Genomic DNA, 20,361 nt, shown 5'->3' with positions numbered 1-20,361 from the left:
GATTTCCAGGTTGGCTGGGAACCATGTTTAACTATGATAAAATGTTCTTTAGATGCCATGTGTATTAATATATAGGTCTATTTTTCTGAGATATTAATGAAAATGCCTGTGGGTATGTGGCGAATATTTAAAAAATCAGCAACTTGATATATGGTGCTAACAAGGTAAAATTGTATGAGCCCAAATTATAATAGATGAATGCGTATTATGCTTCTCTGCTTATACTATGACGACATGTTCATACAATGTCATTTTTATTAATATACATGTATATGCCAAATTTAATGAAAAAAACTTGAAAATGTGTGTCGCAAGATACCAAGTAAGAAAAAAATCAGCATTTTTATGTAGGGTCTTCACAAGGTAAAATTATTTGTGCCCAAAATAATAATAGATGAATGCATATTAGGCTTCAATGTTGCTTATACTATGACTACTGGTTCATGCGATGCCATTTTTATAAATATCTATGCCAAATTTAATGAAAAAGACTTGAAAATGTGTGTCGCCAGGTCCAAGTAAGAAAAAAATCAGCATTTTTATCTAAGGTCTTCACACGGTTAAATTATTTGTGCACAAATAATAATAGATGAATGCATATTAGGCTTCAATGTTGCTTATACTATGACTACTGGTTCATACGATGCTATTTTTATAAATATCTATGCCAAATTTAATGAAATAGACTTGAAAATGTGTGTCGCCAGGTACCAAATTAATAAGAAAAAAATCAGCATTTTTATGTAGGGTCTTCACATGGTAAAATTATTTGTGCCCAAAATAATAATAGATGAATGCATATTAGGCTTCAATGTTGCTTATACCATGACTACTGGTTCATACGATGCCATTTTTAAAAATATCTATGCCAAATTTAATGAAATAGACTTGAAAATGTGTGTCGCCAGGTACCAAGTAAGAAAAAAATCAGCATTTTTATGTAGGGGCTTCATACGGTAAAATTATTTGTGCCCAAATAATAATAGATGAATGCATATTAGGCTTTAATGTTGCTTATACTATGACTACTGGTTCATACGATGCCAATTTTAAAAATATCTATGCCAAATTTAATGAAATAGAATTGAAAATGTGTGTCGCCAGGTACCAAGTAAGAAAAAAATCAGTATTGTTATGTAGGGTCTTCACACAGTAAAATTATTTGTGCCCAAATAATAATAGATGTATTAGGCTTCAATATTGCTTATACTATGACTAAAGGTTCATACGATACCATTTTTATAAATATCTATGCCAAATTTAATAAAATAGACTTGAAAATGTGTGTCGCCAGGTACCAAGTAAGAAAAAAATCAGCATTTTTATGTAGGGTCTTCACACGGTAAAATTATTTGTTCCCAAATAATAATAGATGAATGCATATTAGGCTTCAATGTTGCTTATACTATGACGACATGTTCATACAATGCCATTTTTATTAATATATATGCTAAATTTAATGAAATAGAATTGAAAATGTGTGTCGCCAGGTACCAAGTAAGAAAAAAATCAGCATTTTTATGTAGGGTCTTCACATGGTAAAATTATTTGTGCCCAAAATAATAATAGATGAATGCATATTAGGCTTCAATGTTGCTTATACCATGACTTCTGGTTCATACGATGCCATTTTAAAAAATATCTATGCCAAAATTAATGAAATAGACTTGAAAATGTGTGTCGCCAGGTACCAAGTAAGAAAAAAATCAGCATTTTTATGTAGGGTCTTCACATGGTAAAATTATTTGTGCCCAAAATAATAATAGATGAATGCATATTAGGCTTCAATGTTGCTTATACCATGACTACTGGTTCATACGATGCCATTTTAAAAAATATCTATGCCAAAATTAATGAAATAGACTTGAAAATGTGTGTCGCCAGGTACCAAGTAAGAACAAAATCAGCATTTTTATGTAGGGTCTTCACACGGTAAAATTATTTGTGCCCAAATAATAATAGATGAACGCATATTAGGCTTCAATATTGCTTATACTATGACTACTGGTTCATGCGATGCCATTTTTATATAATAATAAAATATAACAAATAATCCAACATGAGACAAAATGTCAAATAAAGATTATTAAAATAACATTTTTATAGCACAACGTGAACAAATTACAAATTAGACAGGCACACAATATCATAATAAAAAAATATGATAGTAATATGAAATGGCCGTAAACAACTTTAAATAAAAAATAATTACGAATTTCTTTAAACTGAAAACATTTTTTATAATAGACTTGTTTTTTTCCTAAATTATTAATAGTGGTAGCTGTTTTTGCACAAATTATAGGATTAGGAATTCGCGATGCAAATGGTCAATGTTTTAAAAAGCGTGCAACTTATTTTTCACATTTCTCAACAGTTAGCGACTAATGCTGATGTTGTTACGCTGAGTGGCATTTGGTTGCTGATGTCGTTACTGAGACTCATATTTTCACAAATTTGAACAATGCTCAATTAATTATTTTCACAATGTTCAACAGTCACAACTCATTTGTTCACAAGTTTGAAAAGTGTGCAACTTATTTTTCCATATTTGTCAAGATTGCGAGGCTCATTTTTTTAATCTTCAACATTGCACGACTCATATTTCACAATTTTCAACATTGCGAGACACTTGTTTTCACAATTTTTAAAAGTTTGCTACTGATATTTTAGGAATTTTAAACAATGCGCAACAAATTTTTCACAATGTTGAATAGTCACCACCAATTTTTCTCACTTTGAACAAACTTACCAACCACTCGACCAGGAAACATACTATGTCACATAGTATGTGGGATTCGGGATGCTCTCCCACTGGTATCATATGCAGATCAGTGGCAGGGGTTTTTCTGCCTATTTTGGGAAAAGGAGTCTGACCAAATTGGGAATTTTTTATCGACAAAATTGGTCATTTTGGGAATTTTTGCTTCGATGAAATGGCTCATTTGGGAAAAAATTGTGAATTAATCATGCTTAAATAATTCAGTGGTTTAACAAATAAATTTGTTTTTATTTGGTTATTTTGTCTTCTTCATGTAAACAGATGCAATATTGGGCATGTTCAACGTTAATTCAATTACTGCAGTTTTGTTTTTCAGTTACAGTTACACTCTGTGATAAGAATTGAACAGTCAAAACCTTATAGCAAATATTTTTGACCAAAACAAACACTGTCTAGTCACACAAGTTATAAGACACTTTATTCTTAAAAAAAAAAAAAAAAAAAAAAAAAAAATTTTTTTTTTTTTTTTTTTTTGGGAAATTGGGATTTTTTTTTTATAATTTCGGTTTGGGATCGGGTCCGTTTGCTTTGGGAGTGCCTCCGTTGTCCGGAGGCGCAGACAGTGCTGAAAAACCCCTGAGTGGTCACAAGAACGTACACAACATCATTAATGTCAGCAATATATATCTCCGACTTCAAACACACAGCTTGCAAAATCGCTGAATATTGCACAAAAGCAGCTTCGTTACAAACTTCCAGCAACTCGAAATTCACAAGCAGTCTCGTTCCCCACCCACTGTGACTTCGCAGCGAAGGCATGTTTTTTTGGGGGGGAAACCGTTAACATCTCACAACTAAACGTATACTACGGAGATTGACAAGTTGAAAAATAAATTACTCTAATCACTTCCGATTTGCGCACTTCGTTAAACTCCAGTTCCATTTTGTCTTTATTGTTTGAAATGTTACTCTACACATTCGCTTTGAAAATAATAGCTGTTGGCGTGTTGTTGGAAGTACATGTACATGTCGAATGTGTTATTGAAAAAACTATTGGTATTGTGTTTTTAGTGCAGAAATTGTATTTAAGTTTCGATTTCTAGCTTAAATTTATATATTTTGTTAAATAAATTGCGTTTAAATTTGATTGTTTGTTGCTTACTTGCGAACTATTTTTTATGTGAAAATATGCATAGACGCTAGTGGATATGTAATCAGGTTACCATATTTACAACAATAAAATTTAACGGTGTTTTGGTTTTTGTTTGTTTTGTTAATATTTTCTAAAACGTATGTTAAACGCAAGATGAAATTATTAATTAATTTGGGAATAAAACGCAATATGTATTATTTAAAATCAAATTTGAATTGCCTAGCGCGTGAATTATCTCCTGGGGTGAATCGGCTTCCGGCGAGAACTCATTTTATAGCGATTGCGCTATAAAAACACACCACTTTTTCGTGATTTAATCAAAAACTAGATTTTTCCCAGGTATAACGCCTACGCCAACAGGTAGATCGCATTCTTGTCCATATACATGTCAAATTTCAGCAAAAGTTACCGACTAGTTTTCAAGACTCCCAAATCGCGACTATATGCACCAACTTAACGAAACTTAGCCCCCTTTATCATTCGTTCGAATGAACGTCATCAATGATGACGTCCAATACATCACTCATTCCATACAAATTAGACAGGCACACAATATCATTATAAAAAATATGATAGTGATATGAAATGGCCGTAAACAACTTTAAATAAAAAATAATTACGAATTTGTTTAAACTGAAAACTTTTTTAAAATAGACTTTTTTTTCTCCTCAATTATTAATAGTGATAGCTGTTTTTGCACAAATTATAGGAATTTGCGATGCAAATGGTCAATGTTTTAAAATGCGTGCATTTTATTTTTTCACATTTTACAACAGTTAGCGACTAATGCTGATGTTGTTACGCTGAGTGGCATATGGTTGCTGATGTCGTTACTGAGACTCATATTTTCACAAATTTGAACAATGCTCAATTAATTATTTTCACAATGTTCAACAGTCACAACTCATTTGTTCACAATTTTGAAAAGTGTGCAACTTATTTTTCCATAATTGTCAAGATTGCGAGGCTCATTTTTAAAAATCTTTAACATTGCACGACTCATATTTCACAATTTTCAACATTGCGAGACACTTGTTTTCACAATTTTTAAAAGTTTGCTACTGATATTTTAGGAATTTTAAACAATGCGCGACAATTTTTTTCACAATGTTGAATAGTCACCACCAATTTTTCTCACTTTAATCATTGCGCGACTCCTTTTACGACAATATGAACAGTGTGCGCCTAATGTTTTCACAAAATCAGGCGGCAGAGGTTGCTGCACAAAGATAAAAAAGCCCACTGCCATAAATTTTATCCAAAAAATAGCAACATGGCTTATTGGAGCTAAACAACCCTTTCTACATGTACTTTCAACAAGCACACAGACCAATGTCAATGACCGTAGGACTACTGGCACTGACCGTTGGTTCATCAGCATGAAAAATGGGTGTCAAAAATAGCACAAATAATGTAAAATGTGTTATATGCATGTATAACGATGAAACTTACCAACCACTCGACCAGGAAACATCTGTTGCAGACTATGTGGGATTCGGGATTCTCTCCCACTGGTATCATATGCAGATCGGTGGTCACAAGAACGTACACAACATCATTCATGTCAGCAATATATATCTCCGACTTCAAACACACAGCTTGCAAAATCGCTGAATATTGCACAAAAGCAGCTTCGCTACAAACTTCCAGCAACTCGAAATCCACAAGCAGTCTCGTTCCCCACCCACTTTGACTTCGTAGCGAAGGCATGTTTTTTTTGGGAAACCGTTAACATCTCACAACTAAACGTATACTACGGAGATTGACAAGTTGAAAAATAAATTACTGTAATCACTTCCAATTTGCGCACTACGTTAAACTCCAGTTCCATTTTGTCTTTATTGTTGAAATGTTACTCTACACATTCACTTTGAAAATAGCGGTTGGCGTGTTGTTGGAAGTACATGTACATGTCGAATGTGTTATTGTAAAAACTATTGGTATTGTGTTTTTAGTGCAGACATTGTAATTAAGTTTCGATTTCTAGCTTAAATTTATATATTTTGTTAAATAATTTGCGTTTAAATGTGATTGTTTGTTGCTTACTTGCGAACTATTTTTTATGTGTAAATATGCATAGACGCTAGTGGATATGTAATCAGGTTACCATATTTACAACAATAAAATTTAACAGTTGTTTGTTTTTGTTTGTTTTGTTAATATTTTCTAAAACGTATGTTAAACGCAAGATGAAATTATTAATTAATTTTGGAATAAAATCGCATTATGTATTATTTAAAATCAATTTTGAATTGCCTGGCGCGTGAATTGTCTCCTGGGGTGAATCGGCTTCCGGCGAGAACTCATTTTACAGCGATTGCGCATTAAAAACCCACCACTTTTTCGCGATTTAATCAAAAACTAGATTTTTCCCAGGTATAACGCCTACGCCAACAGGTAGATCGGATTCTTGTCCGTATACATGTCAAATTTCAGCAAAAGTTACCGACCAGTTTTCAAGGCGCTCAAATCGCAGTGATTCTCGCCAGCTTAACGAAACTTAGCCCCCTTTATCATTCGTTCTAATGAACGTCATCAATGATGACGTCCAATACATCACTCATTCCATACTGTGACATATATTTCTTTTCCTGTAATATTGAATCACAGTCAGAATATCTTTCATAAGCATATTTTTCATATCGATAAATTTTGATCTCCTCTCGCTGATAATGTAATATTTATATATTGAGTAACAAGCATAGCTTATTATGATATTTACATCATTGTATGTATTACTTTCTATTTTATATTTTATAACCAACGATTATATTACGAAGGGAAACAAGAGAAGAACAAAATCCTATTTTCTGGAAAATTATTTGAGCAATGGACAAGAATGGACGTACATAAGAACAGTCTAATAGTAAGTGTTTAATTGTTTCTAATTCCCCACAGTAAAGGCATAGGGGCGAATCACTATTTTCCAAGTAAACAGGTTTTCATTAGTTGTAATAATTTTGTGGATTAGTTTATATCTAAGTTGTCTAACCTTAATGTTGATTGTGTCATGTAACAGCTTGTAACATATCGTTTATTATTTTGAGTTTATTCTTATGATGGAAATTAATAAGGAGTTATTTCAATATGTATATGCAATGTTAAGATGAAGTTTGAGAATTTAATTATACATTTTTGGGAGATATTTGCATAAACTAAGACCTGATTTAAGATTTATTTCAAGTAAGAACACAAATACGTTTACACTCAGGGTGGGGTTCAATAAAATGAAAGTCAATTAGATAAAATAATCGAAGGACATACACTTAACAATGAGTTTAGGGTCAGCATATAGATACGAGATTAAAAGTACCCACACATGGTCATCAAATAGCACAGATGAAAGGGTCACCTATTTGCAAAGGATACACAAAAGTAATGGTACTGACAAATATAACGGGATTACTCTATACCAATATATAATTGATTAGATGATAGTATATTCGCCAAGCAAGTAAATAAATGAATAAATTGTTCCTTCTAGAATATTCTGACGAATCAACCAATAAATAATAAGCACACTAGCTAAGGACCAATCAAAATCTTAAAAGAAAATATATGCAAATTAACTTAGAGACAAAATGTAGATGTTTAGTCAGAAAGATTGAGTCTGCGGTTAGAGATTTGTCACGTTTTCTTGACGTGGCGGCCATGCTGGCCGCCGCGCTGTGAAATTGTATTTCGTGAACATTAGCAAGCGTTGTGTTAAAAGAAATATTCGACAGAAATAAATCTCGATAAAAACATAAATGAACTCTGGTATACTGTGTGTTCACAATGTGTTACTACGTGACAATAATAACATTATTGATAAAATCATATACCGATTTCCAGATAACTGTTTCTTTAAAAACTCTAGTCTAGTGGTCATGTACGTATGGTTTATCGCATTTATTCGCAATTAACAATTGTTTTAGTATTTTATTATTTAATTTATAGATATTTAAATTTTTGTTAAATGTGCAATTGAAATCTGTTTTCACCGCGGAATTAAACGATTCAGTTGATTGCAATGTTACAGTCCAATCCGTCGGAATTTATTTTTTTAGTATATTTAGCTCAGCAATCCAGTTAAATTTGTTTTCTAGTTTAGGAATGATGTGCGTTTCCTTAGCTAGGCCAGCGTTGGAAAGTAAATCGTTAATGAAAATTATATAAGAATGTATCAAGATTTCGAAAATAAGGCATTTGCCATTATGTTTGATATAACGGTTCCCCATATTACTTCAGTTCTTATATTAAAGTATGTTAGTGCTTTTGTCGGTGAACTGGCATTGTTTATTTTAATGAAATTGCTTATAATTTCCTCATAAAAGGCTGGTATTTTCCATTTTACTTTTGGTAGCGACTTAATTGAATCGATGTTCATTTTAAATATTAAAAGCTTTTTGCCAAATTGGTTCAAGAAAAAAATAGGAATAGCTTTCCAATTTGCATTATCATCGATACATAGCATTTTCACCAATTTCATTTTCAGTGTTTTTGCAAAAATGCATATGTCAGGCATTTCAATTCCTCTATCTTGCTTATAACCTATTAAAATAGATCTTTTAATAATATTGGTTTTGTTATTCCATAAAAACTTAAAACACATAGTGTTTAGGACATTAATGGTATTCTTTGAAACACATGTTGACTGCAGAAGATATGCAAATTTCGGAAGTAATAATGCTTTGATGACTGTTACCCTTCCATACAATGTCAGGTATCGCTTAGTCCAGACATTTATTACTTTTTGACAAGATGCGATTTTGTCATTCCAATTTAGCTCATTGCATTTAACAGCATTTGTACCAAAGTAGGTGCCTAGAGCTTTAACAATTGGACTAAGTTTTATGTCCTGAATTACACATTCATTTTCCCTTTTTGACTTTCCAAGTAGTATTCCTTCAGTTTTTAGTTTATTTAATTTTAGTCCTGATATTAACCCAAATTCCTCGATTATATTAATTACAATTGGTATTTCTTCTGTGTTTTTCAAGAAAATTGTAGTATCATCTGCAAGTTGTGTGATTTTAATATTTTGAACATTTTGATTGCATTTTATCGTGATACCTTCATATTGATTACAGGAACGGAGTTTTGTTGCTAATATTTCTGCTATTAAAATAAAAAGAAGAGCTTAAAGAGGACAGCCTTGTCTTATTCCTCTATCTATTTAAAAAAAATATGATTGCCAACCATTATTCGTTACAGACGAACAGATATCATTATATAATGTTTTTACCATCTTTATAAAGTTGCTCTTGAAACCGAATTTAGTTAAGACGTTAAACATCATGTTCCATTCTATTGTATCAAAGGCCTTCTTAAAATCAACGAATAAAAGGGCGCCATCTATGTTTAGCAGATCTTAATAGTCGATTTTATCTTGTATTTGTCGAATATTGCAACCAATAAATCTGCCTTTGATAAATCCCTGCTGATCAAGGCTGATGAGTTTTGGTAAAACAATTTGTAAACGCAGAGCTAAAACTCTTGCTAAAATTTTGTAATCTGTGTTAAGAAGTTATATGGGTCTCAAATTTTCTAATTTCTCAGGATCACCTTTTTTAAAAAGCAGTGAAAAAATACATTGTTTTGGGGTATGAGACAATTCTCCCTTTTGAATGCATTCTGTAAAACAATTCAGCAATAATGGTGATAAAATATCCCAAAACTTTTGATAGAAATCCACTGTTAATCCGTCAAGGCCAGGACTTTTATTATGTTTCATTGACGATAAAGCATTCGACAGTTCTTGTAAAGATATATTCACTTCACATAAATAAGCATCTTTTTCTGACTGTTTTATCAAGTTTAATCGAGTTCAAGTAAAACTCTAAATCGAACTTTGTACATGCATTTGATTTATATAATAGAAAATTGCTTCTTGATTTAAAATATCTTCGTTATTGCTAAAGTGTTAACCATCAACATTAAGAGAAGATATAGTTTTTCTACTTTGTGTAGATTTTTCTTGACTTAGGAAAAACTTAAGTGTTTTCCCCCTTTTCAATAAATTTAAGTCTTGATCCCACAAAAGCCCCATTTGCTTTAAAGGTGTAAATTTCTTTAATATCATTTTCCAATTCGTTGACTCTAGTTTTATCATGTGCGGTATTAGAATCTTTTGAAAGTAAATTATTTAACTCTGTTTCGAGTATATGTAACGTATTGTTGCGTTCACGTGATTTTTTCTTTGAGAACTCTATTGACATTTAATAAACTTCGTATTTAAAAACTTCCCAAATAATTTGTTTACTATCTATATGTTACTGCATACATTGTTCGATTATGGTCTTTACTTTAGTACAGTAATCAGGTTCACTTAAAATTGAATTATTTAATTCCAAAAACCTTGTCCACGTTTAGATGGACTTTTAAGTTTGATAGATATTGCCATATGATCAGTTGATTGAATAATTGCAGGTCTTGTATCACATGAATGTACAAGAGGAATGCTATTTCTATCTAGAAGCCAGATATCTATACGACTCTTATCAGTATGATTTTTTCTTCTCCATGTAAACTGATTTTTCGAGGATTTTAATGTCGCCAAATATCCGTAAGGTTATTTATTCGTTTAAGATTCGTTAGTTTACTATTTATTTTTACATTAAGTTTTGAAGATGATATTCTATCACGTATTTCGATTGAATGTTTATTTAGTATTTATGTTATTACTTTAAAAAATACATTTCGTTGCTTTTTGTCATTTGGTGCATAAATATTAAGTAGTGATAAAGTGTTGTTTTGTGTTTCAATATTCATTAAAATATATCTTCCATTTTTGTCTATGAACGTATCAATCACTGTGTATTGAAGGGACTTTGTAATGATAATAGACACACCTTTGCTATTATTATCTCCGTTTGAGTGATACAGAATCCACTCGGAAAATTCATCTATTAAATGCTCTTTTATATCTTCTGTAAAGTGTGTCTCTTGTAAAAAAGCAACACGTGCTCGTTGCTGTAAAATATATTGTTTTGCCCGTGCGCGTTTTCGTTTATCTCTTAGTCCTTGTACATTGATTTAAATAATGTGTAAATATTCATTTAAAGGTGTCATTTACAAAAATATTTAAAAAATTACAACATGTAACACCAAACAATGCTATGCACATGCATAACTGAAAAAGACTATATTCTAAATTAAAACATTATAAGCCGTCAAATACATCAATAGTACTAAGGAGGAATTATGCATACTATACACACACCTAGTATAAACCAGGCATGCTAACTGACTAAGCTGGTGTAACCTTCATGTAATACCTTTAGATTAACAGTTGGAAAATTAACCAAAAAGTGGAACAGACTATATACAACTGAAAAAAATGATATGTATCCCGGAAAAAGCAACTTTTTTGAAAAACCCACTAATCTGCTGGTACAAATAAACATGACCCATTTATAAACCTTTCAAAATCACACACCGTATCAACCGTTATAATTTAAAGTAAGCTATCATTGGTTGATTTAATGGACCAGCGTTATTTGTACCGGGGTGATTAGTGGGTTTTTCTAAACTCGTGCTTTTCCGGGATAGATCTAAGTATGCCGTATATCACTAAGTAGTTGATTAGTTTATAAGCCATGAGATTTAACGCCATGCAAAAAAACGTGCATATAAACATGATGGTGCATAGGTAACGGTGCGTGTATTGATCGTTTAGCAAGTCGAGATAAACTAGCAGCAGATCGTGTAACACCTCAAAGTATAATAGTGACATAATAAAGTAAAAATATAGATATGAATCGGGCTTGTATTTACAATATTTTTCAAATTCGTATTGAATTTATTTGTCATTATTTTACGTACCGTTAACAAGGTTATAATTTCGATTATGCTGTTTGAGTAGTAGTGCACATACATAGTTACGTATTGCATATTGATTATTGTTTTAAAAAGGACCAAAATAGTTCTCTTGCTTGTCAAGTAAAACGTTTTGTCCAGTATATTGTTCGTGTTCATTGTCCGTAAACAGTTCCGAGTATGCACACAATATGAGAAGGACATTGCGAATGTTATTTCTTCTTTGCGTGTTTTGTCTTCTTCTTGTCAGAAGACTGTGTTTTCTTCTGTAATTCATCTACAGGTGTAGGCGGCGATCGTGTCGTAGCGTTCATTTGCCTGCCCTTGTTTGGCGTCGAAGTAGCAGGCGCAGGTATGCTTTCTGTAAAACGGATAATCGACTGCTGACTGCAACTGGTCGTGGATCTCGTGGCGCTAGGGGATCGAAATTGCAGAGTCGGTTCGTGTTTTATGATAGAGGTGTTCACGGGTTTCACGTTTTCACAGTCTATGTTGAATGTGTGGTGTTTATATCACATAGGGTTTCTGTGTCGATATCGAAGTCAGATTGCGTATGTCCTTGCAATTTACACTTTTTGCAAACCCAGTCATATGGGCATGTTTTGAAACTGTGCCCATCTTGAAGGCATTTTGAGCAGTTTGACGATTTAATCGACATGACACTAGGTTGTCCATTATGCAGGACACGTCCGATAAACTGACCGAATTGCATTGTATTCGGCAGGGGTTCTTGAGGGACGATGTTTTGACTATGCAAATTCGATCACCTGTGCAACAGTTGGTCAATTTACCATTTATGCGAAGTTTGTCCCTTCTGTTTGAAATGGCATCAATACCCTTTAACATTAATGTTTTTGTGATCAGTCCGTCATCGACAGAAAGTGGTATATTTTTAACACATACCCGTGTAGTGTTTTCGCCATCTAGTCGGTCCGGATTTGTATTCAGGACATTTATGATGCGTCCCCTTAGCGGAACACCATCGGACATCAGTACAACTTTGTCACTCAAATTGTCAACATAGATACGCCACATTGTACGTACCCTTTGAAGGCCTGTAATGTGGCTTTGGTCGATGCGTTGAGCTATTGCGGTGTATAGTTCCTTGTGTCTCAACCACTCTTCCTTTTGTGGCTTTCGTTCGCCGAACAAGTCACGTTCACGAAGAAATAATAATGGCGGGCCGCCATCTTTGTTGACATTTTCAGTCGCACTTGACCTAGATATTTCCATTTTCACAACAATTTGTACACGTTGATTCACTTTTAACACTGAATTTCGTCTAAAACGAAACCTTTGTTTGTATGCTTTCAAAAGCTTGTATATATTGTTTGAAAACCTAGCTTTAAAGCATTTAAAACTAAGATTTTTACGGAGCGCAAAAATTCACAGCCTTGGCTTGTGCCGGTTACACTCCACCTCTTAGTTATGGTAACATAATGCCTGACTTTCGATTCAGTGTGCATTTATAAGTGTAGATTGTGTTTATTTGTTCCGTTTTAAAATCTTTAACATTTACTTTATATACATTATACATGGCTAAACGCACACAAGACAGGGCACAGAATCTCACAAGACAGTACATAGACACGAACTATTCAAGGGAAACACAGATTTAAATTAATTGAGATATATTTTTTGACAACATAGAAGTTTTCAATTCTACACGTGTAAATACTATACTAGTCGTTCTAGCCGAATATCGACTTGTAGTGCTCGCCTTTAATTTCGCTGCTTGTCGTGATAGCCAAATTGTTGGTGTACATAGAAATGTAACATGATGGTGTTTTAAGATATTTTTCGGACAAAACACATTTTATATGTAATTATTCACGCCCGCATATATTAGTACACTGCAAAATGAATATAAAACGGATATTTTGGAAGATTTAAAATGTGTGTGTCGTGCTTGCGTGCATTGTAACGTAAAAACTAGGAATTTGCCTCGAATGATAGACCATACTACTCATCTGGTGTCAAATATTTTTATAACAGGGAAAAGTGCTCAACTTTATCGATAGCCTGCGTTTCATTTCGTCAAAATATAGTAAATAATAAGATACTAACGTGGACTTGAAGTTTCTTAGCGGAGGCAATGTTTACAATTTTCTACTTGGCGTGCTAGCCAAAATGACGTCACGGACCACGTGGTATGGCCACACTGTAAACACACTTGTACAGATAATTTGTTAATCAGCAAGCATACTTAAGACAGTGATTTCTTTCATGGGTTGTGTTCCTATTTAATTTAAGAGCCAAACACATCTTTACTCAGTTTTGTATTTGAATGTAAAATTATTCGATATATGGATCTCATTTTATTGACATTGATGTATTGATTGACTGTAACTTCCCGAATCAATTCCCATTATTCATTATCTTATCTGATGTGAAAAATTCACAATTTATGTAATTTAGCGTATGTCCTTTATGAATCCATATAAAACTTACGATACTTGCTTACAGTATCATACGTTGATGGGAAAATGCTAGCTCAGTGTAGATCATGGTATTATTGCGCATAATTTGAAATATGTAGGAATCCATATGTTTGTTATCTTGCGATTTTTAGGGGCATTTTCACAGATTTTCGCATGTACTGAAGTTTGTCATTAGATGCTTTATATTGAATAATGTAAACATTGGATCTATAAAGCTCCAATTAAACAAACAAGAATACAATTAAAGAAAGAAAAATAAGTAACCCTCAACTGGGCTCGAACCACTGACCCCTGGAGTAAACGTCTATCGCTTAGAACACTCCGTCATCCCTGCTCATACAATTAATGATGTATTTTATACTCTATATAAGCAATCCTCGTAGTATCACATAATATAACGACAACAACAGAATTCTCCAAATTATTCAATCGTTTCGCGTTACAACGCTTTATATTTTTCAAGTTTTTAAATCGTCAAAAGATGCATATAATTGATATTTTAGAGCATGGTAAATGTTCAGTATTACAGTTTCCTCACAAATATCATAACTAAAACGAAAATTTGCGAATCTGAAACATTTATTTTTTATTTTGTCAATTTCCCAAAACATAAAAAAGGCCCCTTTAATGTGGCATTAATGGAGACAGGTTCGAAAACATGATTGTAAGTCAATTCATCTCGTTAATTTACATAGTATATTTCAGAATAACGATAGAAGTATATTCAACTGGATGTTTAATCGATGTAATTTGGCGCGTCCATCATAAATTTTGTTAAACAATTCTAATGTAAAAAAAATCATTAAATCGAGGGTGGTTGATTACACCTGAATAAAGAAAGACATGTTAGAATCGTTAAATATTTTTAGAAATTATATACTGTACAACAGGGACATTGTATTATCAAACACATTGCACTATTACAGAGATTTGAAATTGAACACAAAATACGGCAAACAATTGTTTATCAAATGTAGACATTTTTTAAACCAAACGGGATATTTTCCGATGGCTATTCCCTCAATTAGTAAACACTGATCAATTTTATTCCGTTATTTAAAAACAGATTACGAGACCAGTATAGAGACTAGTGTCACATCATCTAGTTCAATGATTATATATCAAGAATTAAAATACGTATTTGAACGATTGTCGTATGTTGATTTTGTTAAAAAATGAAAAGCATCGGAACATTATAGCTAAATAAGGTTTGTCGTCTTACTAATTATGTATAGAGACGCGAAGAAACCAGAAAATTGTAAGAGATCAACGCAAAATTGTGATACGTAGCCTAAATGACATCGATGAAGAATTTCACTTTGTTCTTAAATGTCCTTATTATGCTGATGTTAGGAATGCATTTACTCCAAAGTATTATTAAGCTCTTCCTAATATGTTAAAGTTTATCGAACTACATAATAGCTCAAACAAAGTTGTGCTCAGAAAGCTAGCCATGTTTTAGTTTAACTCGCTTTTAAATAAGAGAACATGTCCACTTACCCCTAAACACTAATTCCAATACAATCAGAATGAGTAAGTATTTTTCATCTATTTACATTCGTCAAAGCGGCGTTGTTGTTGTTGATTGGATGATTCTGTGCCTGGCTCTGTCAGTGTAATTCACTGCTAAGCCGGGTTCAAGAGCGATGTCAACTTTCTTTTTCAAAATGTAGGGTTATAACAGTTGTTGCAAAGAAAATATCAACTTTTGGAGTTAGTTTTTAGGGGTAAGTGGTTGCATATGCATGCATTATGTGACATGCCTCGTTGTTTTAAAGGAATAGGACGCGAGCTATCGATTAAGGGGAGAAAACTCAAAAATATTGTTTGAAAGTACATCCAAGATTTATTCGGATGGACAAACGGGCTCGAAATATCGCACGGTTATCGGCCGACTGTGAGTAAACGGCTGCAGATATTTCTTTGAAGTAAGTATTTTTTGAAAGGTTATTCAATTGCCCATAAGAGGACCAAGGGATTCTTTGGATTAAAGCTATTTTTGACATGTTTGCTGACCGCGAAGACAGGTCTATGATAAATTTAAGTTAATGACCTTGTTATGATTACAATATCAGATGTTGGGGATTTTTGTTTTATGATTCTTTGTCGATTTGTCTCTCTTTAAACATGATTTTATATATTCATTTGAATATATTGGGCTCATAGGCCCATAAACTATCCAGGGTATATTACTTCCACCTGTGTTGTATATAATAAAATGAATATTACGCATGTCAATTGTTACAAGTGTTTGTATCAGTATCGTGGCTTGCGCTTTTTCGTATCACACTCGAGGCTCCGCCTCTAGTGAGATACGTCATCACACAAACCACTCGACTGATACAAACACATGGAACAATTGACTAGCGTACTAGTCCGTATGTATTGTTCGATGACGTTCGTTTCATAAGATTGCGACCTCTGTTGCGGTATCCGTACGTCATCATAATTTGTGACGACGTCACGAGGAAAATATCTCGGCATAGTATATTTGCTCTTAATATTAAGCGCATTTGGTAAATCTCTTAAAAACCTCATTGCCGGACAACAAATCACAAGCCAGTTCACATCAACCCAAGGAAACCCGAAACCTTGTGAGCAGTGTAAAACAATTTGAGCAGTGTTCGGTATTTTACAATGAAGTTACATAAGGTAAGTAAATTGAAAAAAAATAATTCTAAGTCCAATTTGAAACAACTGTGTATTTACATTGATAACAAAGGTATTGACCTACATGTAGAAAAATGCTGACAAATTAAAACAAATCAGCGAAATGTGGCTCCCTGAAGTAGAAGATCGGGGAAAATGGGCTATGTTCTGGCACTTAGGAGAGAAAAACTGCTTCAACTGCAAGCCACTACAATAATTAAAGGACTTATACCATTTTTACACATGTATGCCATAATCTCTCAGCAGGGTTTCTCCAGAAAACTATTTCTTGTGGAGAAATTTGCGTATTAATGTTGGGAAAACATGGATACCATCTGGAGAAGACCAGGAAACCTTATATGAGCAGTGACTTTATAATTCTTTTTGGTGACAAAAAACCTAATTTCCAGCCATTGTGTTGCAATTTATGGCCTTGTAGAGGAATATAGTAAGTGTATGTGGGCACATATGCGTACACATGTACTTTTAATTAATGCTTTATAATACATTCTATGATATTCTTTGCATTTCATCCAACATCATTTCAGAAACTTGAATCCTTTGTCTGATATATATGTTCACTTTAGATATGTAAAGCTGATAGTTTTATCTTAATTACTAACTCGTTTGCCAGTTTGTGCTAAAATTACATTGTATCACAATGCTAGTGTTGCCCCCCACCACATTATTATACCCCCCCCCCCACACACACACACAAACTCTGTTTGGGGGCCCATATAGGAATAAGTTTGTCCCATCCGTCCCTGCCCCAGTACGTCACGTACGTCCGTTTATGTTCCAGTAGTTTGCTTGAATCCTCAACGAACATTGTGCAAAGAGAACATTTGTATGAATCTGCACTTGAATGGACCTTAAGATGCCTTGACAATGATCTTTTCACTTCATATGATTAGCAAAAAATGTCACAATTAAAGGTTTTTCATGCACGTCCACCTCTCTTGATATATTTAGAAATGAGCCTTCAATTATATCTGGGTCACTGTGTGCCCCCTTAGGATCATCAACATCATTTTCTACAAACATCAACAGCAAAAAGGTCTTGCAGCGGCTCTATATCTGTAGGTGACTCTGAAATATATGCAACTCGGCATTTATTAGTTACTCATAAGTCAGGTTGTAGGGGAGTTGTTGTACAGTGAACCGTGAAACATCCACATACAGTCACTGTCAACAACAAACAGTCATCTCCAAACAATTTCGCTAATGGCTACCACCTCTTAGTTTGGTTTACCTCCCCTTATCTTATCAGATATATGCTATGCACGAGTCCATGTAGTACAAGGCTGTTTAATTTGAGTTACAATGCAATGACGTTAAATTTTATTTACACTTAAATGTATTATGAATATTGCTTGGCCAAGTGTGAGGTTGAGCGCTCTATAACCGGTTTAAACCCCCAATGCTTTGCATTGACCGTTCCAAGGCGGTGACCCCAGCTTTATTCATATTTTGTGTTTATGTTGGTTTGTATTGTGCTGTATTGTGCTGTTTTGTACTGTTTGGGCAATCGGTCACTTGCCTTAAATAAAGGACCAACTAATTGTTTATAATGAAAATTCAATACTGCTCCAGCAGCTGGAGTTTCACTTCTTTATATTTCTAGCTCTCCCCATTTCAACATTTCAAAAAATGGATTTAAACGGGTATCTATAAATTTTTGACTTGAGTGTATCCCATTTTCCTATAAAACTCGCTCACGGTGTCTATCAACTGTTTAACTTATTGACATCTGTATCCTAAAGTCATGACTTGTGTCAATTGAGATATATAAAATGTATAAGAAACTAGTCAATTAAACACCTGTTACTCAAACCATCTGAAAACAACAGCCACCTCTCTACATCACCCAACTCTTATCTATGGCAGTTGGCTGTTGTCAGCAGGTTGAAAAAAGTCCTTAATTGTTCGGTAATAAAGTAAAGACAAGTGTTTGAGGCTCTTAAAAAGTTAATCAATGAAGTAAGAATTGCGATCATCACTACCACCTACGTTAGAACTGCAACTTATTAAATATTGTACATACAAGACCCATATACACAAATTAAGACATCATTCTATGTACCTAACCAGTTAATTTATGAGACATAGCAGTCAAGTATTTCTTTAAATTTTCCAAAATAGTGTTGGTAAAAAGAAATAATACTCGAGAATGTTGAAAAGGCACTACTAATAATACATAAGTACATTTGTATGCATATGTGCCCACATACACTTACTATATGCCTCTACAAAGCAAAGAAATTGCAACAAAATGGCTGGAAATAAGGTTTTTTTGTCACCAAAAAGAATTCTAAAGTCACTGCTCATATACCTAACATGGTCATTAAAAACGCAAATTTCTCCACAAGCATGAGTTTTCTGGAGAAACCCTGCTAAGAGGTTATGTCAGACATTTGTAAGATGGTATAAATCCTTTAATTATTGTAGGGGCTTGCAAATTAAAGCAGTTTTTCTCCCCTTAATACCTGAACATGGCCCATTTTGCCCGATCTTCTACTTCAGGGAGTCACATTTCGCTATTTTTTTTAAGAAAATCTGTCAGGATTTTTTCTACATGTAGGCAAATACCTTTGTTATCATTGGTAATACACCGTTCTTTCAAATTGGACTTGGACAATTTTATTTTTTCCAATTTAATTACCCTTTGTTGGTTCATGGTAAAATACCGAACACTGCTCCAATGGTTATACACTTCTCACATGGATTCGGGTTTCTTGAGGTGCACATGAGCTCCATGAATAATAAGATAACGTAATACCAACTTCCCCTATGTTTGTCCATATACACCCAAAATGCAGATACTTTTTATTCCAGTAAACGTACAACTCACATCTGTTTTATTCAAACAGTGATACTCCGCCCACGCTTTCCCATATACTGTGGTTTCTGGTGTTACTTTATAAACGGTATAATTGATTCCGCCATGAATAGAAAAGCAATACAATATAAAAGAGGAGTTCACACTAGATTAAAAGAAATGAACTGGGATCAACTCTTCATAATTAGTTCTAAAATATCGAGACTAGTATAAACATTGCTCTGCCATCCAGATAGACTAGCGGCATAACAACATTTACGCGAATGGTATTGATGAATGTGTTATCAGTTGTTTTGAAACAAATGAGGACGAGTTTCGAAAACCTCGTTTCGGGGCATGCCCCCGTACATTTGCGTTTTGATATTAACGCGTATTTAATGGTTATTTATACAAGGGTTACAAGCCAAAGGTACCTTGAACCAAAATAATGTCGATCATTTCAGGCGCCAAAACCGAAACACACATGAATATAAACATACGATACGACGATCGATGTATTGCTATTGAACATGTGATACATTTGATATTATCTGACCCGCATTAGTAATAATATGATACTAAATTACAGTTGTTGGGCTGTTACAGTTAAACGAAGTCACATATCAAAAGGTTTTCATATCAATTATTATCCCTCAAAACTGCCTGATTAAAATCCCAAATATCGGATACGGTTGTGTTATCATAATAAGGCGATTGCATTTTGTGATAAAGCAACTTCGATTGGAATCGTTGGGTTCACGTGCGGTTTCGAAACATTTCA

This window comes from Dreissena polymorpha, chromosome 4, assembly GCF_020536995.1.
Source record: "Dreissena polymorpha isolate Duluth1 chromosome 4, UMN_Dpol_1.0, whole genome shotgun sequence".
NCBI classification, from domain to species: Eukaryota; Metazoa; Mollusca; class Bivalvia; order Myida; family Dreissenidae; genus Dreissena; species Dreissena polymorpha.
Note: the sequence above shows the minus strand (reverse complement) of the source record.